Source organism: Rhodnius prolixus, unplaced genomic scaffold (assembly GCF_049639745.1).
Source record: "Rhodnius prolixus isolate KJV_2025 unplaced genomic scaffold, Rpr scaffold_7, whole genome shotgun sequence".
In the NCBI taxonomy this organism is placed as follows: Eukaryota; Metazoa; Arthropoda; class Insecta; order Hemiptera; family Reduviidae; genus Rhodnius; species Rhodnius prolixus.
The window spans coordinates 21,794,287-21,820,947 of NW_027411582.1; the positions used below are offsets into that span (position 1 = coordinate 21,794,287).

Genomic DNA, 26,661 nt, shown 5'->3' on the forward strand with positions numbered 1-26,661 from the left:
GTTTATCGGAGTAGAGTTTGGCGGAAGAAGAAGTGGTGTATACTAGCAAGTTGGATGGTGGAGTCCCGGGGGACGAATGGGTTCAAACTGGGAGGATAGATCATTGCTGTGCAAAGGACAGATTTACGCCCACTAGCGTAGAAGAGTGTGTACGCCATAAATATACTAGCTGGCGCATCAATTCAACAACAAGCGAAGCTACCATCCTCTTTTAACAGCCGCCTCTCTTACCGCCTCCAAGCACACAACGAACTATATACTCTTTCGTAGACGGCTTAGAAACGGAACAGTAACATGTTGGCCCAGTTTCCATTATATTATACTACTCCATTCTACATATAGATATTATTTTACGGATATAAAGATATACAAATAAAACAAAAAAATAAAAATAAGAAAGTATATCAAAAAATAAATATAATAAATTTTGCATTATTTGAATATTTATTCGTCAGTCGTTGAAGTATTAAAGTTTGCCAATCATATAAATCGGATTTTTTTTTCAAAACTTGACTAGTAACTGCTGACTCAGTTAAGAATAGCAGTAACATAAAGTCATGTGAGTATTCACATCACATTTTATTTTAATGTTTACAGAAACAGCTAATCGATGCTCGAAACGTTTCTAACAAGGAGTGAATGACGTTTAGAGAAACAGCTCATCGATTCTCGAAACTTGTCTAACAAGAAGGGAATGGCATTAGAGAAAACTTTCGAGTGCCAGTTCTGTTTTGGTAATGTCAGCCATATGCAAATAATCTTAGACAATGGCAGTTTTCTTATTTTTTTTTTAATTCTCAATAAAATAATCAATATTCCAATAAATTTTCATCCACACTTTCATTAACAACGTAAAACAGAGAATATTTCGTTTAAAAAAAATCTCGATTTGTAGTGTAATTTTTCGTTCCCTGAATATTCTGATAGTTCATCAAATACCTACAGTGGAAAAATTATTTTAAAAAATTTAAAACTTATTTTAAATTGAGAAATAATTGGTAATAAAGAATTGACCAATCTCAATGGAGAATATTGAAGATGTAAAAAATGTAGGCGTGTTTTTGGAGCCAATAAGAAATCGCCCTATTGTAGCCTGGCCACGCCCTCATTGAAGAGGCCACATATGTATTGGACAAACTGAAAAAATACAGTATTTTTAGTTTCTCTCGCTGTTTATGCCATGGAATGTAAAAACGTGTAAAATTTTACCTTAAAAATAAATAAATCTTAAACTTTTTTAAATTGATCGATTAAAATTATAATTATAGACTTAAAGCAATACACAAATTTAGTGCATATAACAGGTCGAAATTCATGAAATAGACGCTCCAGGGTGGATCTATTTCTCAAAAAATAAAATAAATAAATGAATAAATAATAATAATCAGTTTCCTTGGATAAGATGGTAACATAAATAGCGCATATGTAATTTATCTTTTTTATCCAAAATTTAAATTGTATAAATCAATTCAAAATGTTGTAGTTAGTACATACTTTTCTTTTTAATTACCTTTACCTCTTTTTCTTCTTTTGGAATATTATTTCAAAGTTAAATTATGTCTTTAAATACAGTTCTAAAGATAGCTGCATTGGAAATCTGTATGAAATCAAATGTAGTGGATACCAGAAAGGACGAATACTTAAGGTTAGTAGATAAGGACAAATATCTGTGGGAAATACTAAATAATACTTAAAGAATGAGTTCTGTATCAATAACTACCTCGCCAAAACACTAGATATTGTTTTAAGTCTCTTTCTGTTACGCCAAAAATTGATTAAGCTGAGTTCTTTACCATTTGAAGGTCTGCCATGAATAAAACTATTGTATTTTTAGGAAGAAGGCACTGTTGTTTATCTTTGATGTCAAAATATTGTGATTAACAGTTTTTAAAAATATTTTTGATAAATTTTTCCTGAATTTAGTCGGATTTTAATTTAACGGAATACTAAATTTAATCTTAATATATGTAGTTATAGGATTTTGGCCACCAACTGCTCCAACCAGTGCCAAAACTAGTTATTCCAAACTACTTTCTATTTAATCTCCAACCTGTAATCACTCAAAATAATATATTAGACATTGATGTAAACATAAAAATTCTTTATTTAAAAACAAGGCACTTTAGTTTAGTGTAAAGACCAGCAAATTATGTTTATGTCACGTAATTCATATTTTTGCTAAGTGAGGGGAGGTTACTCGGTTAGGTTTTGTAATGCTTAAAAAAATAATCGTAAAATTTTGGACAAAATAGTAAAATATTGTATTTTTAAGGGTTCTTTAAGTTTTGTTGAAAGAAAATTACGTATAGCAATCATAATGTTGGAATTCTACTTGAAACAAGGAGTTAACTAGCAATGCACGAGAATAATGATTGTAAAATAAAATATTTAAATAAATAAGAATTATGCCTAACTTGATGAAACAGTCTTAGATACTGTCAGTAACCTGTCTCAGAAATTTAAAACATTCGGGCGTTACGAAGAACAAAAATCCATTTATTACCTATTATTGCGATCCTAAGCAAATTTTTAATAGTAAAGTAAAGTAATCGCCTATTTTTTCAGGCGGGGCTTAACGTCCAACTACCAATTAGGTGTCGGTGGTCGGAGGCGACTAGCAAACATACTTCACTGTAAATTTCTTTTATTAACCATTAAATAAAATCCAAGGCCCAGAGACCGGGGATCGAACCCAGTACCACAAATGCATATTAGCTTTACAGGGTCTCGCCTCTAACCGCTCGGCTACCGTGGCGTCTTCAAATTTTAAATGTTTCAAAGCAATTTAATAAAACAAAAAAAAAATATATTTCAGATATGTAAAGGAAATATTATTTTGGGAACTGTTGCCCCAAAGAAGAGGTTTGCCAAAAACATTTAAGAAAAATAAGTGGAGATATTTTGCAAATGAAACAAATACAAAATATTTACCAAACTTGTGCGAGGAAAAACCAAACTGTAACCATGTTCCATTAATTTGAAATGTTTAGAAGTTTTTTTTTTAAAAAAATGATTTTGTTTTCAATTATTTAATGTTTAAATTGTTTGACGATTTTCAATTCAATTACATATTCAGTGTTTTTGTCTTTAATTAATTATTTATTTATTATTGGTACTGTTCTCTCGATATATGTATAGTATATATATACATCTGTATAGTATATATATACGAGGGTCGTTGGAAAAGTCCGTGCAAAGTCAGAGAGATAGTACTACTGGCGCGTATCGAGGTTATGTTTAGTTAGTAGCATCTCTTGGAAGAACACACACCAAGTTTCAGCCAGATCGGTCTATTTCTTTGTGTTTGGCATTCGTTTGAATCGAGGAAATCGAGTGATTTTCAAAAAATGGACGAAAAAGAATTTCGTGTGTTGATTAAACACTACTTTATGAAAGGCAAAACGCCTCAGGAGACTAAAGAGAAGCTTGATAAACATTATGGTGACTCTGCACCTTCGATTAGAACAGTTTATAAGTGGTTTCAAAATTTTCGGAGTGGCCATATGGGCACAAGTGACGCTGAACGTTCTAGACGCCCTGTTGAGGTTACTACTCCAGAAATCATTGATAAAATCCATGATATGGTGATGAATGACAGAAGAGTGAAGGTGCGTGAGATTGCTAGTGCTGTGGGCATCTCGAATGAACGGGTACATAATATTTTGCATCAACATTTGGACATGATAAAGCTATCCGCAAGATGGGTGCCGCGATTGCTCACGCTTGACCAAAAACGAAATCGTGTGAAGTGTTGCAAGGACGGTTTGCAGCTGTTCCCGAAGAATCCGCAGGACTTTAAGCGTCAGGACTTTCGTCACTGTGGATGAAACATGGATACATCACTACACTCCTGAGACCAAAGAACAATCTAAACAATGGGTTACCAAGGGGGAATCTGCGCCAAAAAAGGCGAAGACCGTTCCTTCGGCCGGAAAGATTATGGCGACTGTCTTTTGGAATTCGCAAGGAATAATCCTCATCGACTATCTGGAAAAGGGTAAAACTATTACAGGTGCATATTATTCATCGTTATTGGAACGTTTGAAAACCGAGCTGCAAGAAAAACGCCCACGATTGGCCCACAAAAAAGTCCTTTTCCAACACGACAACGCACCAGCTCACACCTCAGCAGTTGTGGTCGCAAAATTAATGGAAATAGGGTTCCAACTCGTTTCACATCCCCCCTATTCTCCAGACTTGGCTCCCTCGGACTACTATTTGTTCCCCAATATGAAGAAATGGCTGGCGGGAAAAAGATTTTATTCAAACGAGGTGGTGATTGCAGAAACGAATGGCTATTTTTCAGACTTGGACAAATCCTATTATTCGGAAGGGATCAACAAACTAGAGCAGCGTTGGACGAAGTGTATAAGCCTAAAAGGAGACTATGTTGAAAAATAAAAAAGGTTTACCCCAAAAAATTAAGTAGTTTTTATTTTTGCACGGACTTTTCAAACGACCCTCGTATATATATATATATATACAGATATAGCGGGACTTACACGGGAATTTTGGTAATGACAATGAGACAGATACAATAGAGTAATTACAATGTTCAATTTTTACAAAATTACGTAAGTTTTCAATAATTATAAAGAATTTATTGTATTTCATTTTTATATTACTGGTTTTTTACTGATTTTCTGTGTTACTCAGTCTCTAAATTATTTGTATTTGTGTATTTGTAATATCTAGGCTCTGAAGAGGACAATATATTTGTCAGAAACGTTGGCAAAAAGACGAGTTGTTTTTTATTTGACCGATTCCTCGCCAATCTTGAATCCTTAGTTCTTAAAACAATTAGAAAAATCAATGGATCAAGATTGATTGAACTAGGAGAGCTAGAATGATTCATTGAATTGTTGTGGATATTCGTTATCATAAATCTGAGCTTTAGACCCGAATGTAAAACATAGGGGCACCATGATTTTATAAAAATAATTTTGTTCGGACTAAGTTTCCAAAACAAAACAAAAAATCGATAAAAAGAAAAATTAATAATTAAGAAAATAATTAGAAAAGTTTGAATTAAAAGACTTCCTTCGACAACAATGGAGTTATTTTAAATTCTCATAACCCTGAATTCTCTTATAGTTTTCGAATAAATAGTGTAGTATATCCCATAAGTCCATCCTGGAATATCGAAAACAAAAAAATTGTCATGAAAGACCAACAAAAACTATCGCAGATATAGATCTATATGAATAAAAAGAATGAAATAAATGATGGCTGTACTATGTAGCCGATAGATAGCCGAGGAAATGGAAGCTAGAAGGTTTATATTGGCAAGGAAAGAGCGCAGCACAGTATGGCGGAGAATTGGAACGTAAATATGACAAAGCTGAATAATACCATTTGTTTTGAACAAGCTATGGTGGGAAGGGGCAAGGTTTCAGCCATGTCACGGCGGCCGTACAACAGTCATTAGCCTGTCACTACAGGCTCTGTTTTTGGGAGGATATGTCCTACTGCAGCCGGGAGTCATGAACTAGTCTGAACGCTGTGACTCCTGTGCTGCAAGCTTCCACGGAATTCAAAAACAATATAGAAACCATATTCCCCCGCATTTGAAACGGATCAATCAAATTAAGCAAATGTTGCTCATTAACTACAAATTGCTTGATGATGTTTTAATTTAAGTATCTTTTACTTTCATGAAAGGTAAAGCGTAGGTAGTTCAATAAAAATTATGTTAGACCACGAGTGGTTCTTAAAATGAAGAAGTAAAAGAACAAGATGTCTCCGGTAATAGAGGATTGCAAGTCAGGCTGCGTTGAAGGCGCTTAATTAATGTAATGTCACTTCTGGATTGATGCTGGAATGTTTAGGATATTGTGAAAGAGCTGATTGTTGTTAAAAGTTAATCTACATTGTCGGGTGATATTAGGATTTCAGAGGTGATTGAAGCTCCGGGGGAGCTTTACACTCTCTAATCGGTCCTCAACCATTACAAAAAATAATTGGTGTAAAAGAATATCGTGTAAGGGCTTACATCATGATTTAAAGATTTGAAAGCCCTGGATCAGGATGATAGTGCAGGCAAAAACAATTTTTTTTCTTTTATTTAAGTAACTTCAACCTCTTCTCAGTGCACTGCCGGCCTCCGCACAGAGTTCTCTCGTTACACACCACACTGACTGCTATAAGATACTCCCAGGGAGAGAAAATCTATGGATGTGGATTAAACCCCAAGATCTCAGCGTAAAAAGCTAATCTCTGAGCTAATGAATCTCTAAATGGTTATTTTAATATTCAAACAAAAATATTTGGACCTTTTGTCAGTTGTCAGGTAAAAGCCCTGATTAACAAATTGATAATAATAGTTACAATTAATTATTACAACTTATGGCTATTATTGAAGACAAATGCAAGATTACAATAATGCCAATTCATGTCTAATAAGTAACAAGATTTCTTATCTGCAGCTTCTAGGATTATTTAAAGTATATTCGCGTGCTATCTAGTAGCAACCAATAGTACTAAGTTTCATTGAACACCAATTTTAGTGTAAAAAATCAATGCCGAAAACCAAAATAACTAAATACCATTTGATAAAAATAATTGTATGTACGTTATAACTTTATTTTGTGCTATTTATTTCTTTCCTTTACAATTTATAACGCATAACAATGGAGAAAGAATCCAATTCAAATTGAATAAACACAAAATACAAACGACTAGGAAAGAAAATCGAATGAATAAATAAACCGAATCTAGGGTAATTCGATATTTGGTATTTATATGACAGGCAACTTGTCAGAAAAGAAGGCAACGAATAGAATAAGCAGAAGCCATCCAAGGACAAATAGAAATTGTTTAGTTTGAGGAAATAAAAGAAATTTCTCTGCTTGAATTGAGGTGGCATTGAGAATCAGTGAAGTAAGATAATTGAAAGCAAAAAATTCAGCATTAATTAATTGAAGTAAATACCCAGTTCATTAAAAGGTTCTATGACTTCTTTATGAAATTAAGGGAATAATCCGAGCATTATTAACGTTGTTATTACATTATATTAAGCCCTGAAAACAAATGGCGCTGTAACATCTTCCAATGCTCTAGTTAAATAGTAAATAGTAGTTAAATAGTAGTCCAATGCGGTATATAAGTAGGAGCGTATTTGCCATGAATGCAAGTCTTAAACGGCAAACCTTTGAATACTTCTTATGCTTTATTAATTTTGGACGGTTCAAAGTGTTGCAGACTTTCCTGGAGAAAGTACCAAAGATTCTCTTGACTGAAACTCCAATCAGATTCTTCGCAAGCATGTCTGTGATTATCTCCATTGAAATTATCCTTTTCTTTAATATTATATGTTCATTATTATTATTTATTTATTATTTGTAATGGGATTATTACTTTCCATCTGAAAAACCTCATCACTTGAATTACTCAACTGGATAATTACATAAAATTTAAAATTTTATTCGAGTGGAAATGGAATTATTATTAATTAAGTAATCTCAAAATTGTGCTTGATGTATATTCCATTGTTTGCATAAATATTATATATTATGACAGAGCTAATGGACACTAAATCCTATCTCTGCCGTGGCTGTGGTAAACATTAACTGCTACTAACCCCGTGAGATATTATCTAGGGTTTATTTTGCCTGGTATACACACATTCTCGCATTTACAGAATAAAATATCAATATTCTTTATAAAATAATTAAACAAATACAATTGGATGCCTATTTAGATAGCTATTTTGCATATTAATTAATTAGGGAGGTAGTTAACTGTAACATCAAAATACATTATTATTTCAATCGAGATAAGAATGTAAATTAAATTTAACAGATAGTATCTTATTATCTCGCTTTACATTATGAAGACCCTCCTCTCTCTTTACTCTGCACACATTAACACAAACCAGAAAGTAGCTTGAATGTGAGGAATCTGTTACACACCTCCATGGTCCCTTTCCATTAGACTAACTACAATCTAGTAACAATAAAAGTTATGTAATATCTATCGCGCTAATGTTTCATGTAATTAAGGACTCAGGAATCTTTTCCTCTCATCTCGTAAAAGATACTTTCTGTCACGAGATTTGAGTCCACTGAAATGTAAAAAAAAAAAGTTTTGAGCTTTGAGGTTATCATGAGATGAAGTTATGTTTTAAGTTTTTTTAAGTGTAATGAAGATGTTTTTTAAAATGATTTTTACTTATTGCACAAATTTTACTTCTTTAGTAACTTACTTCAAGAAATGAAGCAAATATCGTACGTGGAACTTACTGCAAACACAAGTAGTGCGAGAGAATTCAATCCTATAGAAGAGCTATCGCTTCTACCGGACAATAGTTGGAAAACTAGAGGGTTAGAATATAAGGAAACACTGGCGTGGCATTTGGCATGGCCGGATCTTGTAGTTTCAGAAGCATAAAGAACAAGAAGCATTAACAATTCGACGGAGTGTTTTTTGATTGAAAAGATTTGGATTCTATAGATATTGGAAGCTTTGGCTGTCCCCTAAAGTTCCATTCAGCATGTTCAGACAGGTTTTAGTATCATGGTGTAGATAAGTCGTTTGTTGTTCAATGAAAGTTTAGATCGTTTGTCGAGTAGTCTAGAGAGAAGTTTGAATAATCTATTAAGTTAGTATAATATGTGGATTCCTAGTTGGACATTTTCCATGAAGAAAGACCGAAAGTGTTTAACCGATGCTGGTGCAACGCTGTAGGCAATCACTAGCAAGATGGAATTAAGCCTCATCACAATGCAGCTATTAATAAAAAATAGCTTTAAGGCTCATAGGTGTGTTCAATAGCCTTCAGTTAATTCCTCTTCTAAACTTATTGCAGGGAACATATGACTGTAGAAGGAATTAGCTCCGGTTTAGAGCGTACCCTTTAACAGCCGAAGGTCTAAGGGATTGAGTTAAGCTGCTGTCCTTAGGCTCCTTTTTAGTATCCTCTGCAAATTATTTCAGATAGTGTAACAGTAAAAGAAGCGTCTTCAACATTAAATAAATGATCGCAATATGAAATACAATTTAATTTTTATCCATATTTATAAAAGGAAGACAATTTCTCTCTAATTTTTCCTCTGGATCAATATTTTGAGTTAGATAAATAATAGCAAATTAACGTTCCAAAATCTAAATCACCAAATTTTTAGTTCTTAACATAGAAATGTGTACATCTTTTTTTTTAAATCATTTGATCAATGCATCTATCATTATAACATGGGCGTACAGCTAAATGTGTGACAAATTCACTACCAGATAATACTATAGGCTTGCAGATCGATCTAAAAGATGGAGTAGAGGGCCGACATTAATCATGTCTGACGTCACAACGTCATCTCCCCCCCCCCACTTCTACACATATTACAGCTCTACCAAGCATGCATTAAATCCGAGTAAAAAACAAAAAAATATATATCTTTTGTTAACACCCATACAACTTATTTTCTTGTCTTAATACTTCTAGGTTTTGCAAAAATTCTTTATATTTTGCTTGTAAATTGTTTTTTTATTATGAACAATAACATTTTTATTTATAATAGAATGTATTATAAGGTTATTGTTACAATACACTTTTTAATAGTAATGGTACTTTATGGTAGATGTATCAATCCTATTTGTTAAAGTAGTTTAATTCAGGTGCCACAGTGGCCGAGCGGTTAGAGGCGCGGTTTTTAAAGCTACAATTGTACTGTAGTATTGTGGGTTCGATTCCAGGTTTTGTGGCCTTGGATTTTATTTAAATTAATAATATAAGAAATTTAAGTTAAGAATGTCATTCGCCTATCCACATTATGTTAATTTGAATTAAAACAACTAATAAAAATAATAATAAAAATTGATATGAGTATGTTGCATCACATTAATTGCAAAAAAGTATTGTAACGAAGTTGACCTGGGCGGAGAAGAAAGGCCTAGATTGTTCTAGAGGTTGAACGACCAAAGTCAGTAACAGGCCGCCACTGCATAAACAAAAGGGGCGGTATCTACTTGTGGCAGAAAAGAAAGGCCTAGATTGTTCTAGGGGTTAAGCGACTAAAGCCGGTAACAGGCCACCACTGTGTAGACAAAAGGGCCGGTCTTTACTTGAACTAGAAAGGAAAGGGCTAGATTGTTCAAGGAGTTAGTGACCTGTGTAAAAGCCAGCTAAGAGAAAGGCCGCAGTTGGGGTGGTGGCATATGTGTTTCCCAGCCAGTGATTGACAGGTGAGAGTGAGACAGACGGAGTTGGAGAGAGACGGAGAATGGGAGGAGGCGTCTCACAACTGAGGTGGTGGCAGTATGTTTTCTCCAGCCAATGAACATCAGGAGGGCGTGGAAACTTATGCTCAGAGAGTTGGAGGAGGGCAGTTCCAGTTGGAGGGAGGCACGCAGTTAAAAGGAGGCCGACACAGCTGGAGAAGTCAGTGTTAATCGAGTTTCAATCAAGTTTTAGAGAGTTTTAGTCAAGTTCGGAGTTAGTGTTGAGAGAGTCAGTGTTGCGGAGTGCTTCAGTGGTAGCTAGTTGGGCAATTAGTCAGTTGATGAGTAGAGCTGTGTTAGTGCAGCTGAGACTAGTGCAATTCGGTGCAGTGCGGACCAGTGGTCAGTCGGGGAACAGTTTTGTGGCGTTACGAAGTGAGTAAGTAACAGTAAACTGTTGTGACTGTTGTAAATGGTGACTGTAATGAATAGCGTTAGTTGCTTGTAAATGTTAATGTGAGTAATGTTAACGTGTTAATAAATCAGGTTATTACTTACAACTTTAGCGAGTTTTATTATTAATCAAACCCACATATTAAAATAACTAGTGGCAGGCACTAGTTGTGTAAGTAAAGTTTTTTTTAGAAAAACTTTACAGTATCATAAAAATACAGTATTGTAAACGAGTTAATTAAATAAATTAAATAAACGAAGAAAGTAAAAGAAAAACAAAAAAAAAAAAGATTAAGAATGTAGATAAACAATTTTAAGGAAAATATTTAGCCTTTCAAAAGTATTAACCTAAAAAGTAGGTGAAGTTGGGTAAACTTAAGAAGACTTTGGACATCATTAATCACTCGAAGCGTCAAGGCATCTTGGCTCCATTTTACTTTCTCACTTAGAGGAAAATCTAGTAAAACACATTCGATCGTCTTTTATTAAATGTCCACAGAAATTGGATTTCTTGATAAGAAAAACAATATTATTTACTATAGAAAATATTTTAGAAAATAATTTAGAGTTTTGTTTTTGATCATTTAATAAAAGAAAAGTTATTGTTATTATTATTTTAAAGAAATACACTTTCCTTCCGCAATAAACAAAGCAATAAATGTTTTCCAAAATTTATACTTTTAAAAATATAAGTATTTTGGGATTTACTGTAAAGCAAAATTAACTATATTTATCTCCTACGTGAAAAGCTTTGATGAGAATTCTGTCCGCCTTTCTTGGCAGTCGGCACAATACTAAAACAGGATTCTGGCTTAAGTGCTGCCATATTTAGTTTAAGGTTCTTTATGGCAGGCCTAAAATAGTAGCCTATTTCCCATTTCAATTAAATTATTAATCAATTAAACCGATTCTTATAACTGTTTTCTTCAAAGAATTTGGTTTTGAAAATTAATTATTATTCAAGGATAATAACCTAACCTAACCTAACCATATACGTTGGTCGTTGTAATTTTCTTTAATCGAAAAACATTCGATATGCACATTGACATCATGATTATCAACTTATTTTCTCAGACATCGATTGTAAAACATATTTAACTATGGGGACAATTCTAACTTTTTCCGTTGTTTTTGAACTTCAATTTTCATTTTAGGGTAACCTGGTTTGTACAAAATCATTACCGACTTAGATTTTGGTTGCACACGCAAGAAATTACCAACTTTTGGTCAAACTATGTGACAATTCTGTTCTTTTTGCACTTCAACTTTGATTTTAGGGCAACTTAGTTTGTACTAACCATTACCGACATAGATTTTGGTTGCACGCAAAAGAAATTACCAACTTTTGGTTAAACTATGTAACAATTCCAACTTTTTCGGTTGTTTTTTAAACTTCAATTTTGATTTTAGGGAAACCTGGTTTGTACAAACCATCACTGACATACATTTTGGTTATCTGTGCAAGAAATAATCAACTTAACAACATTTTAGTACAACGTTAAGACATCTAAACAAAATTTTGAATCTCATGACACCTAATTCGTAAAAATCACTTCACGCGTTTTGCCGTTACGTTGCTTGTAAAAAAAAAAAAAATACTTACAATATAAGAAGAATTTTTGAAAATGCCATTTTTTCCCCCATTTTCGGCTACATTTTTCACGCAATCTACTTGAACTCGGTTGTTGCCAAAAAAATTTCACTTATAAATGTGGACACGTTCTTTATTTTAACGGAAATTAGGGGATTGTATCGTTTATAAGAAACGTGGAAAAAATGGGTGGATTTCAACATAACGCTTTTTCGTGCAGTTTTTGCCGATCAACCCATAGACATAAGTTCTCAAAATATCCTGCGGGACAGTTTTTAATTAAAGGCTTAATTATCCTGCTTGCTAGAAAGTCTACCATCGTATCTACAGTTGTTTACAACAAAATACTTTGCACTTATAAATTTATTATTTGGTTCAAAGAAGACAGAAGCGATAGTTTGGCAAAGTTACCTAGTTTAGAAGAGCGAGGAAATAAAGCAAAGTTAACAGCTGCTATAGTTTGAAAATAAATTAACCGTAAATGAATATAAATAAAAGTCTTATCTCATTAAATAGGATCGCTGGACCATTAACATCCTTAAAGGATGGGACAGTGCCATTTATCCTGCCCTTTTATCATCATTTCTTCCTTTCCTTTACAAGAAGAACGAAAAAGATATTTACTTAAAGCGACTTTTCTTCAATCTGTTTTCTCTAACACTTCTATTAGGAGTAGGTATTGTAATCACGATTTTGGATTTGAGATTACACTGAAAAGTATACGTTATGAGGTTTCTCATCTAATTATTAAAAAAAAAAAATCTTTACAAAGTAGTCTGCCCAAAGTACGTGCACGTTACAAAGTAACTTAAAAAACAAAAGAAATGCAGTTGATAATTCGTTTATTTAAGAGTCACGGTAGCCGAGCGGTTAGAGGCGAGACCTGCGAAGCTAATATGTACGATTGTGGTACTGGGTTCGATTCCCGGTCTGCAGGCCTTGGATTTTATTTAATGGTTAATAAAAGAAATTTACAGTAAAGTATGTTTGCTACTCGCCTCCGTCCAAGACACCTAATTGGTAGTTGGACGTAAAGCCCGTCTGATAAACTAGGCGATTACTTTTTACTTTACATTAGACTGTTAGTCACTCTCTTCACTTGAGAGGAGATCACGAGGCCACTGTCTCTTAAGGCGTCTTTTCCAGGTTATCAGGAAGAGTTCTTGTAGAAAGATTTTGAGCTAGAGGTTTTATATGAGATTGCAGGTTGAAGTGGAATTTTCTATCGTGTTTTAGCAACTTTGGTGATAAAAGGAATGTTAAGGTCAGTGTGTATAGTCCAGGTTGGGAGACATAAAATGAAGCGTTTACAATAGTTCGAAGTATTTTTGATTGTAGCGATTGAATCCTTTGGAGTTTGGAGCGTTTGGTTGAACCCCACAGCTCTATTCCATTCACCACAGATGAGTTTCAAAATAGAAGTATAAATCAGTCTTTTGTTGTCCAGAGAGAGTTTTGATCTTTCGTCTAAATAATTTAAAATAATAATGATAATAATAACAATAGTATAAAGCGAGAGAACACTGTCCGGAGGCCGGCAGTGCACTGGAAAAAGCTCCGGGCGCTAATGACCTCAGCTGTTGATGCGCCAAAAAAAAAAAAAAAAAATAGTATAAAGCAAAATAAGAATAATTAAAAAATAATTAAAAAGTGGGCGCTAATGGCCACAGACGTCGATGCGCCGGAAAAAAAAAAAATTAAAAAATGTTTTCCTGATATACGTAATAAATAAGAATATTTGTGATTAAAGAGTATTTTCAGTGTAAAGCATTTTGATAAAAAGATTATTTTAGATAATATTATATACAATACAATTTATATTTACAATTTGGAATTTTAACAACAACCCCGCTGATGGACTGGACCAAGTGTATAGTATGTCTATTTTAATTTTATAATTCTTTATCTGTGTTTTCATTTGTAATGTTTTTGTATTGTTTAAAATAAAAGACTCTAATAATACTACAAGCTGTCGTTGATATTAGAACACAACGAGGAACTACATCGGACAGACATCTGGTTGCAACTGATAGACTGAGCCAAGGAGAAAAACCAAGACTATTTCCAGGTCATTTTCTTTCTTTATTTCATCCGAGATAAAAGAAAAAAAAAAGAGAAGAGATTGAACAGGATATCAAATAAGAAGAGAAAAGGTGGAGGTAGTGTATTTATAAGATTGCGAAGGCAGCCGACATGTTCTGTAGAGGCCGAGAGGGCAGTTCGTTAGCCAGCAACCACCTTCGAAGGACCTAAGGATGAGGAGACTGTGTTTACATTACTAGTTGACAAATCAAGTTGTCCCCATTGCCTTCTCAACATTCGCTTCCTTCCTTCTTCATCTACCAATTTTCCTCCCCAAACATCCTGTCGACAACATAAAATCTCCTATACTTCCACCTAGCCCAGACTGCTCCCGGTCAAGTGAGTCCATTGCCTCCAGGACCTTCTATATTAAGCTTATTCCCAAATATTTGCAGCTCAAACTTTCTCCTTTACTTCTCTTTAGCTTTATGGATGAGAGTTTTAATAAAGGATCAAAAAATGGGAAACTTGGATCCCAGATTGGGGAAATTTACTAAATTAAAAAGCAAATTTTGAGCTTATGATTACATTCAAATCAAATTAAACACTTACAGATAAACGGATTTCCGTTATTTGTTTGGCAAATCTGACAAAAACTTTCCATTACAACAAATCATAAGGTTCAAATTTATAAATTTTTGGTAAAACCAAATTTTGGAACATTTTAAATACCGATTAAGATAATCTAGTGCAAGTAGATATAAAATGGGGATCCTGGACCAGGGCAAATGAGCCGGGCCCCCCAACCGCCTCCTGACTACGATATCCTCACCCCTGTCCCTAAACATAATGCAGCTACTCACCCTCTACCCCCTCACCCCACTCCTTCTCTCACAACTCTTCCAGACAGGGCAAATGAGCCAGGTAGAGGGCAAATGAGCCAATGAGAAATAAAAAATATTCTAGCTGGTTTCGATCCGACGACTCCAGGCACCAAAAGACGACGCTTTACCATCCTTGACCAATAGTGTAGTCTTGTGTATGAAAATAATAGATGCGAATCTTCGTTACAGACAACACTGTCCATCACCGGACAGTGAGCTGTAAGAAGCTCCTAGGAAGAGAAAATCTAAGGGTCAGCAGCTGGATTCGAACCCGGGACCTCCCGGGTATTATTATTATTATTATTTGTATAGAGTAGGGGTCGCCAAACTTTTTTGTTCATGGACCTCTATATAATTTTACGAAATATCCATCGACTCCTATAAAAGCAATTTTCAGTGAATTAAAATAAAACTAACTATTAAGTACTGTGTTTATTACATTTATTTTATGATTTTAAACATTTATTAAAGTAATTTAATAAAGTATTATAGATTAGATCGCTTCGATAAAGAAATTACGCGTGGTTAGGAGATGAGAATTGCCAAGATAAGAAGTTGGAGGACATTGTGTAACAATAGTTTTATGAAAAATATCTTAATGTTGAAATTTAAATATCTTAATATTTATTAACTAAGTAAAGTAACTACAGTATTGCTTCTTAATTAATGAGATGGGTGTGCCAGGTATTCCTTTGCAAGGTTCGCTATATTGGGTTCAAAATTGTTTTTCCTTCGACCCTCTGGCTCAAATCGACCTCCTACTTTTGTTAAATAGACTCCTGGGGGTCTATATAGACCACTTTAGCGTCCTCTGGTATAGAGGTACAATGTGTCTGTTACAAAGGAGTTTAAAGTTCGTGTTCACTTTATAAACTTTGTAAAGTGTGAGATCTTAGTTTTAAAAACTTTTTTTAAACGCTGGTTGGAAAACGCCGATCTAGTAGGTTGTAAGATTGTTCCAATGTAGGCGCTACACTAGCTGAGTGGCTATAGGCGAAGCTTAAGATGTATTTTGGGTACTGGGTAAAACCAGTTCTATCTTTTTGCATCGTTTATTTCTTTCAAAATAATTATTGCTTTCAAACCATCTTTCACTCTTTTTCTTCTACGTTAGGCTCCTTTCAACCTCTCCCTTCAGGAGCTTCTTGTATAAGGCAGCATTATAAAGGATAAAATATAACTTTTTTCTTCTTGAGGGCACAGGAAAATAAAGGTCTTATCAAATAAATTTAGAAAGTAATTAGACTCGCATTATCTCGAGGCGACATCAAAACATTATCTCAAGTAGGCCATCTTAGGTTAATTATAAGGGCTCTTCTAGTTAAGGAGTGTGATAAAAAGGACCCTAATATTACCGTTAGTACTACTATTATCAAACAACTTCGTCCTTTCTTTTTTTTACCACCTTATTAAAGACCATCCAACGCTTAGAAAAAGGATTTTCTTGTACACAATAAGAATTAGAACTAACAAAAAATGAAAAAGTAGATTTCCTATTATTATTTTTTTTTAAATTTATTTGTTAAGTTACACCAGCGCTAGATACACCATAAGTAACAATGACAATAACTGACCACCACTACAAACTCTCACTAATTGAGGGGAGAAGTTACCCAGTGATAACACTCCCTAAGTCATCTCCCAGGGTTAGCTACGCTCTTCAGAAGAGAGAAAATCGCGAGGCCACTAGCTGATTTTAATCGTCTGGGAGGATGATCTGGATGGTGATGAAATGATAAATGGCGGACAAGAGGATTGTAGAATGAGAGTGCAAGTTCTATAGAGAGTTCGTGCAATCTGGACCTACAAACGGAATTTCCAAGTCTGTGTGGATAGTTAGATTTGTAACGTAAAATGTAGCCGTTAATGTGACGTGCGGAGAATTTTAGACTGAAGCTATTGAATTCGTTGAAGATTTGGAGCGTTTCGTTGAACCCCACAGTTCAATACCGTACGTCCCAGGCGGGATTTAGTATGGAATTGTAAATCAGTCGTTTGTTATTAAGTGAAAGATTTGAACGTTGGTCTAGTAGTTGATAACGTCTGTTAACTTCAGTTCGTTTAAGTCGTGTGTGCGGGTTCCAAGTCAGTCTTTTGTCTAAATACAGCCCAAGATAACGGACACAACATTGGCAGCAGGAATTGGAATTGAGTCATAGAAGATCGGAGGAAGAGTGACGTGGCGGAGAGTAAAAGTAATATTTTGGGATTTCGTTTCATTCCATTCAATTTACAAATTTTTCTTTGATATCTATCTGATAAAACGAAGCTAAGCAGAATTTCCATAGCTTTCAACTGTAATATTTATATAAAGGGTGATCTATAAAAAAAATATAAACCATTAATAATAAAGTGCCAAACAAACTTAAGCATTTTATTGTAACCTTTCAGCAAATTTTTTGCTGAGCACAATTACGATTCAGTTGAATATAATTACTGATATAAAACTTTTGTTGATACTGATATAAAAAGTTGATAAATCTTACTGTAGTAAACATTTTGTTGCTGGCATTTTTCACGCATCATAATTCACTTCAAGCTGATGGATTTAAAAGAAGATATATAAAAAAAACAAACGTATTTTTTTGTGACGTCACAACAATGAATGAAGCGGATTGTTTTTATTGTTGACTCGGCCAGACAGATTCTGGCGAGAACGTCAGCCCTAACAGACTAATGAACTTTTGCTCCAGATGTCCCATTTCTGGAACATTATTCTTTAAAAAAAAGAAAAAAAAAAAAACTATAGCGATATTTTTATGGGGATCGTTTATTTGGTTACAATTAACGCATTTTTTTTGTTAGTTATAAGCAACAGTGATAAGCTAAGGAACGGATTTTTATGTATTTAAAAATGCCAAATATTTAATTAAAATATGCATTTATTTTCGTCAATTATGTGGAAAATATGTGATTTTCTTAAAATATTTTCTGGAATATTTAAGTAAAATGGACATTTTTTTTTATGAAAATGGATTTTTTTTTGGGGGAGGGCAAGTTATAATTATTTATACAAGAAAAGAACATTTTTACAATTTATAATAATTTATTAGGAACAAAATAATTTGTTTTTACAAGTTATAATGATTTATACAACAAAGAACATTTTTACTATTTATAAAAAGATGTGTTAAATTTTCAATTTTGAAAACTTCACTCTTCGAAATTGTTTGCAACCACATGAAATTTCAAATGTTGGAACGTAAAGTGACGACGATCTGATGACTTGTAACTTTGGACTTGTAACGACTAAAAGATCGTTCAACATCTACAGATGTTATAGGTGCCTTGCTGAAAGAAGTTATCTCGTTGGTTGTAAAGGGTACACGATGTTCTGAGGTGACTTCTGTTCCACTGATATCAGAAATCTGGCAGATGGTCTCCCACCCTTTGTTCTTGCTCAGTACTTCTACCAGTTTTAATCTGATCAGATCTCCCTTACACCCAGGTATTCCTTCCACCTTTTCGATGACTTTTTTAACGTTGGGCACGTTTTCTGTCAGTCGAACATTTTGGGACTCAAGTTGGGTAATGGCTTGTGCAAGAAATACGCAATTGTCAGAAATGAATGCAAGGTCGGTCCTTAAATTAGGTTTCTCGAATTGGCTGTATTTATCGCTACGTCAGTGGTTTCATCAATTGACACCCAAATCGGTCCATCTTTGATATGTTCTCGAATTTTGTTTAGTGTATCTTTATAGATATCTTCCAGGTAGTTTTTCCGCAGAGTGCTCTCGTCAGGCATTTTTTCCCCAATATAGGTCTCTAAGAATCCTTTGAAATGAGGATTTTTAGGTTTGTGGAAAGGGATATCTGCTCTAACCAAAGCCCGACACAGATCTGTACTCAGAGTAGACTTACTTGATGATGGAGATGTAAGGAAGGCTTGATAGGACGTCCTCTCTTTCTTTCTGTTTTTATTCTCTATGTGCGATCCGGTGCCAATATGTTGGGTGACTTGGGAACGTTGAGAGCAAGAAACGCGCTAGTCACAAGCTGTGCAGTACAAAATGTCTCCATCACTTCGAAAAAGTTCTGCTGGAAACTCGCGAAGATTTTTAGCAACCAGTTGTTTGTTTGAGGCCAATGTTCGTGGCATTTCACCCAAAAAAGAATACACTAAGTGACCGAACGAAATGAATTGGACACTTCAACGAACGAGCTGAAAGAACAGAAAACGTCAGACAACTTCAAAGAACTAACAAGTGCCCGTCACTGTTTAGCAGCATTCTGTGTAAATTACAATAACCATTGTACCCACTGTGATTCACAGCCCTACAGTCTGTGGTTCACAGTTCCTGTCAACCACCTCCCAATTATGAAAATATGCCCAAAATGAAAACTATGAAAAATATGTACATATTTTGATTAAATATGTAGAAATATTTATTTATTTTAATCAAATATGTATAAATATGCGATAACATCCAAATATGTGGAGATATGTGAAATAAAAGTAGACTCAAACGGCTTAAAAAGTGTCATTATGAATACTTCTAGTTGAAAAACGTCTGTAGATTGCCTAGAAAAAAATATGTAAATACATACGAATCCGTTCCCTATTGATAACAATAAACAACTCAAGAGTGGAGAAGTTACCCAGCGGTAACACTCCAATAACATTTTACTTTCTACTGACACTCGGTCATCAGAGAGGAGATCGCGAGGCCACACACACTGTCTTAAAAGACGTGTCTGAAAAATGTTCTGGAAGATAGATGTTGTACAGGTGGATTGTAATGAGATTGAATGTTAAGAAGGAATTTTCTTTATTGTGTTTCAGCCACTTGTGTTGCACGAAAGGAATGTTTAAGCCTAACTGAATGGTTTTGATTGGTGATGTAGAAAGGAGCGTCCAACTACAGAGCGAAGAATTCTAGACTACAAGGACTAGATCCTTTGGAGAGATTTGAGCGTTTGGTTGAACCTTCACAGCTCGATGCCATAATCCCAGACTTACTTTGATATTCTTACATAAATAAGTCTTTTGTTGTCCAAGGTGAGTTTTGATCTGTTGTCAAGTAGTTTTTTTCAGTTGCCGGAAGCGTCTGTTGAGTTCTATTCTTTTAAGTCGAGTATGAGGATTCCATGTAAGTCTTCTGTCAAGGTAAAGCCCAAGGTAGCGGACTACGTTGACTACTGGTAAAAGACAGGAGGAAGAGTGATGCGTCCAAGAGTTAAGGTAATGTGCTGAGATTTTGTCTCGTTCAGTTTGATAGCCCCATTTTTTGAACCATTTTTCTAAGGAGGTGAGGTGAGATTTTGTTTCTATGAGCTATTATTGGATCTTTGTCAGTAGATAAGATGGCAGTATCGTCAGCATAGGTGAGAAGAGAAGTTTGAGGATGAGTTGGTATGTCTGAGGAGTAGATTGTGTACAGAATGGGGCCTAGTATGCTTAAGTCAATATTTAAATTGAATATAAAAAAGTGATTATATAATTTATATTTGAACCAATTAGAGTGCAAGAATATTCAAATGACGTATTGCCTCCCTGCCAATCAGTTAGCTAATCGATTAATAAGGATATTAGAATAAATTTTAGTTATAATAAAAAATGTACGAAATGTTAATTTTTTATAAATGCAGAACAAGTATTTTAAGACTGATCTCAAGTGAGAGAAATAAAGAATAATATTAAAACGTAGTTTTACAGAATAATTTGTTCGCATTCTCTTGCACACTTTGTGAGTAATTTTCGAAAAACCCCTGTTTCGGATTTAGGGAATCTCAAAATAGATTTGTCCAGTTACAACTCAAAATGGGGGGAGCAAAAACCTGATAGAATCATTTACTAGTAAAGTGAGAAAAAGTAAAAAAAAAAAAATAAGTATTGCTTAATCATACTTTACAAGATGTAGGACAGAGAATAAACGTTGGCCAAATAGAGAATATGATTGACAAATGTTTTCAAAACGTGCTGTTATTTAAGGTTACGTTCACTTCTTTTTTGAAAAAAGAAAACGTTTACCACTTTAGGATACTACATTTAAGTAGAGCGGCAATTGCGTGGGTAAACCTATCTTGGATACATAACAAAGAAGAATTGAGAGAACATGTACCTTACAAAGATTGAGGAAGCAGATGTTGTAGACATAAAACATATTACGATAACATATATCTCTATGTTGTATCATAACCTTTCAATCTGTTACCTCTTCCTGATATCTTCCTTTTGACAATATTTATATGGCAACAAATCAGTAACGTGTTCCTCCAGCTTTTTTACTAACATCACTACTGCTTATGTAAACTTTATAAATTTTTGTTTTTAGCAGATTTAAGAACATTGCCTTGGCTCTAGTAAAGCTTAAAAAAAACAAATGGAAAATTCTTTTTTTAGATAAAGCTAACCTTCCTGGGGCAATAATTTGTTATAACCACACCTGGAGGTTATCAGATATGAGCTAAGATATGTTGACTAAAGTTACAGCCTAATGTTTCATGTAAGATAATTTTTGGTTCAGAATAGGGTATTATTTGTAGAAGGGATCGCTTTTAACCAGTTAAGCGTGGAATTTAGTCTGAAAACCCCGCCACAGTGTGGCGGAATTAAAATCAGACAATGACGTATATACACGCCGAACGCAGGGCAAAACAACCCAAAAGTTTACAACGTCGTAATAGTCACTGCAAGCGACTTTTTCTGCAATTTCTAGGGGCTTGAGATTACCAGAGCTTTTTCTGCTCTTTCAAAATCTTGTTCCGTCTTCACGTATGCATTGCTCTGGTTAACTAGGGACGCAAGAGCTTTTACAAGGAAGAAAAGAGCTTTGAATTCTGTGTGCAAAATGAAAAATCATGCTCGTACTGAGGTCTGAACCTCTATCTAAGGTAAAAACGGGCATTGCACAAGGGTTGAGGGCTTCTATTTGTGTGCGTAATTCCCCAATCTCTAATGCGGAGACCAAACATGGTACCAACCACTTATCATTTGGCTGATTCCCTCCACCTCCTCCGTATAAAAATACTTGGCAGTTCTAGTGGTAAGATAAAGGAAACATCCCACCAAATAATACTCTTATTGCATTTTATTAAAATTTCGAGTTTTTATCGCTAATGGCAATTTTATATTTTTCACGAGTATGCACATCAAACGCGATTAACTAACAGTTCATCTAAAGAGCTGAATCTATAAACTCAAGTTTTTATTTTAAAAACTTTAAATCACTTCTGTAAGATCCAGATATGAATAATGAATGTCCAAGAATGGTGTGTAAATTGCAGCATTATAATATTCACAATATCATCTGGAATCCGATTTCTATCTGATAATCAAATTACAATCCAAACTTTCCCTGTATCATAATCCTGTAATCCGCAACTTTTTGCGCACTAACCTCCTCGTAAAAACCACTTCATAGAATAAGGCGACAATGGCTTTGCGACCACCTTGATCGAAAGATAAAAACGGCTTCTTTCGAATTCAATTCATTCGGTGATTTGCACAAATAAACTTAACTGATGGCCATCGTTGGATTGGACCTTCTCTACAAGTGATTTTGTTTTATTATAATTTATAATTCATGACTTTCGTTATTCTGTTTTTTCTATTTGAATTTTATACAGTACATTGCACGTTTATGATATACATTTGTTGCTTCAGAGTAATACGTAGTTGCAAATACGAGGGTCGTTTGAAAAGTCCGTGCAAAGTCAGAGAGATAGCACTACTGGCGCGTATCGAGGTTATGTTTAGTTAGTAGCATCTCTTGGAAGAACAAACACCAAGTTTCAGCCAGATCGGTCTATTTCTTTGTGTTTGGCATTCGTTTGAATCGAGGAAGTCGAGTGATTTTCAAAAAATGGACGAAAAAGAATTTCGTGTGTTGATTAAACACTACTTTATGAAAGGAAAAACGCCTCAGGAGACTAAAGAGAAGCTTGATAAACATTATGGTGACTCTGCACCTTCGATTAGAACAGTTTATAAGTGGTTTCAAAATTTTCGGAGTGGCCATATGGGCACAAGTGACGCTGAACGTTCTGGACGCCCTGTTGAGGTTACTACTCCAGAAATCATTGATAAAATCCATGATATGGTGATGGATGACAGAAGAGTGAAGGTGCGTGAGATTGCTAGTGCTGTGGGCATCTCGAATGAACGGGTACATAATATTTTGCATCAACATTTGGACATGACAAAGCTATCCGCAAGATGGGTGCCGCGATTGCTCACGCTTGACCAAAAACGAAATCGTGTAAGGACGGTTTGCAGCTGTTCCAGAAGAATCCGCAGGACTTTAAGCGTCGTTTCGTCACTGTGGATGAAACATGGATACATCACTACACTCCTGAGACCAAAGAACAATCTAAACAATGGGTTACTAAGGGGGAATCTGCGCCAAAAAAGGCGAAGACCGTTCCTTCGGCCGGAAAGATTATGGCGACTGTCTTTTGGGATTCGCAAGGAATAATCCTCATCGACTATCTGGAAAAGGGTAAAACTATTACAGGTGCATATTATTCATCGTTATTGGACCGTTTGAAAACCGAGCTGCAAGAAAAACGCCCACGATTGGCCCACAAAAAAGTCCTTTTCCATCACGACAACGCACCAGCTCACACCTCAGCAGTTGTGGTCGCAAAATTAATGGAAATAGGGTTCCAACTCGTTTCACATCCCCCCTATTCTCCAGACTTGGCTCCCTCGGACTACTATTTGTTCCCCAATATGAAGAAATGGCTGGCGGGAAAAAGATTTTATTCAAACGAGGAGGTGATTGCAGAAACGAATGGCTATTTTTCAGACTTGGACAAATCCTATTATTCGGAAGGGATCAACAAACTAGAGCAGCGTTGGACGAAGTGTATAAGCCTAAAAGGAGACTATGTTGAAAAATAAAAAACGTTTACCCCAAAAAATTAAGTAGTTTTTATTTTTGCACGGACTTTACAAACGACCCTCGTAAATTAATGAAAAACAAAAACTAAAATCCACAGTAGATTCTTGAAGAATTATTTTAAGCACAGCATATTTGGCTACAAATTCAAACTGTTTATTTAAAGTTAAGAAAAGGAACAATAAAAGGGTATAACAGTTTAATATTGTCTTTTATTCGGAGGATTTCTTTAGAAGAAGTTTGACTGATAATGAAACTAAAGACTTTTCATCTTCAGTTCCTCCTACATAAAATAAACGCACTTTACTATTTTGCTTATAAATAACATTTAAGTTAACTAAATAACAGTTTAACTTAAATAAATGAATAAAAATATTTTGTACAAAGACTTGAACAATGAAATTAAAGAATATTTATACATAATTTGTCAAACAGAAGGCTAGAACAAACGTGAAGAATAAAATAAGTTTTTGTATTAATTTAAATGTTGCCATTTGAATAAAGTTTGTAAAAGGAATTTAGATTAATTATGTGGATGTAAATTTAAAAAAAATAAATTAATTAATTTACTCAATTTATTAAAAAGAAAATTAGAAATGTTATACGTTATATTCTCCTCAATAAAAGAGGGAAACGTTATAAATTCTTGAAATAATTGTATAATACATTGTATGGTGTTTCTGTCAGGAGATTTTATGTAATATTATATTATGTATTCTTTTAGGTTATAAAGTATAAAGCAAATAAAAGTACGTCTTCCATACTTAAAGCAATAAAATATACTTGATGAATTTTTAGACAGAACGTGAGAGAGAACAAAAGCAAGATAAGAAGAACAAGAGAACAAGAATGTGCTAAAGTAACACGTTGCTGCATGTTGTGACATGCAGAGCACGTAAATAGCGACATCTTATGGCTAAGGAAAAAAGTAAAAATACTAAAGTTTAGAGGGTAAACACTTCTTGTAGAAAAATAGTAACAGTCTTTACACGTTTATGAGAAAATGGGGAAAATGCTACAAAGAGAATTGTGGGCAACTAGTTGTAATTTATACTTTACAAGGTTTAATTTTATTTCTTCAGTTTTCTACCACACAGTACCTTGGAAAATCTTTTCTATATTTTAGGATTTATTTTTTATTTTAGGGTTATTTTTTTTTATTACCTCGAGGAGACTCCTAGAAATTCGTTCCTGGATAGATAAAACTTACTTTTTCTCTACTAAGTGTTATTGTAAGCATGTAGATCGTGTTTTGTTAAGTGGTTCTTACAAATTGGTAGTTTGTTTGTGCCTGTCTGTAGTTGTTTAACTCAAAAAGTACAAATTGATTGCCGAAGTTTCAAATTCTATATTATTTAGCTCAATTGCTAAACACAGTATCACTATAAGGTTATAAAAAGTCACAAACTTGCAGGTCGGTAGGGCGGCACATTTTAACGGAGACGATGAAATGTGCCCCCTCTCCTTCCATAAAAGAAAATATAATATCCAACACTTTTTGCAAGCAAATAGACTTTCGTAAATACTAGATTTAAAAATACGAATTCCAAATGTTAATATGGACTAACAATACTTTACACCTTGTCCACTACAATCTTCACAATACAAAGATGCAACACAAATTTTACTTCCATCTTACAAAATATAACATTCCTCAATTCTGCCATTGCAAACCATGAAAACGAAGGAAAACTCTGTCAATTATACAACAGGTCTACCACAAAATATGGAGAAAATTACCAATCAGAAATGTTTTAAATATTTGGCGAGAAATTGAAACTTAAATACTTCGAACTATACGCTCCATTTTATGTCTCCAATCTGACTATACACACTGACCTTAACATTCCTTTTGTCACAGAAGTTGCTAAAACAAGATACAGAAAACTCCACTTCAACCTACAGACCCAAGCGAATCCTCTAGCTCAAAAATCTTTCTTCTAGAACTCTTCCTGATAACCCAAAAAGACACCTTAAAAGACAGTTACCTCGTGATCTCCTCTCTAGTGAAGAGAGTGACTAACAGCCTAATGTTTTGGAGTGTTACCACTGGGTAACTTCTCCACTCGTTTACTTCTACCTGCAATCATACGCTGCAAATCCTCTAGCTCTAAATCTTTCTTCAAGAACTCTTTCTGATAACTCGGACAAGACGCCTTAAAAGACAGTAGCCTCGTGATCTCCTCTCAAGTGAAGAGAGCGACCAACAGCCTAATGTTTTGGAGTGTTACCACTGGGTAACTTCTCCACTCGTTTGCTTCATTTGTTACTCTGTTTACTTATAGCGCCAACACGCTGATTGTAGCAAGGTATTAAGGCTTTTCTGTGACGTTACAATGCAGTGTAATATACGTTTTTACAAACTAAGGTTATTACAATGTTGGTCATTAATTAAATATGACTTAGAAGGACTGAAACTTTGTTAGTTAAAACCTTGAAAATGTTAGTAAGAAATTGTCATGTGAGTGGTTCACACAAGTTTATTTTTTCGTTTTTCAGTTTCTCCTATTTTGGGGAGGGGGCAGAAGGGCCGAACTAACCGTCCGTTAGTAATGTAGTATATGCAACCAGCGATGTAACCTCCTCACACGGCTAACTTTTCTTGGTGCCTTAACACGGAACATTAGCTTTTCCCCTTTAACTTCTCAGTTCTGTTTGCTTCCAAACTTCACCAGTCCCAAAAAAAGAAAAACTCACGTCGCACCAACCAAACCAT

The 26,661-nt window shown here is 34.5% G+C and overlaps 2 long non-coding RNA genes across 2 annotated transcripts in view; one reads left to right on the forward strand and one right to left on the reverse strand.

Annotated features, from left to right (window-relative positions):
- Positions 1-26,661, reverse strand: part of LOC141447178 (uncharacterized) — a 449,287-nt gene that overhangs the window by 29,758 nt on the left and 392,868 nt on the right. The gene's annotated exons all lie outside the window — the stretch shown is intronic.
- Positions 1,415-3,095, forward strand: LOC141446553 (uncharacterized). Its single transcript, XR_012453787.1, has 2 exons — positions 1,415-1,645; positions 2,816-3,095. It is a non-coding gene; the product is annotated as an uncharacterized lncRNA (long non-coding RNA).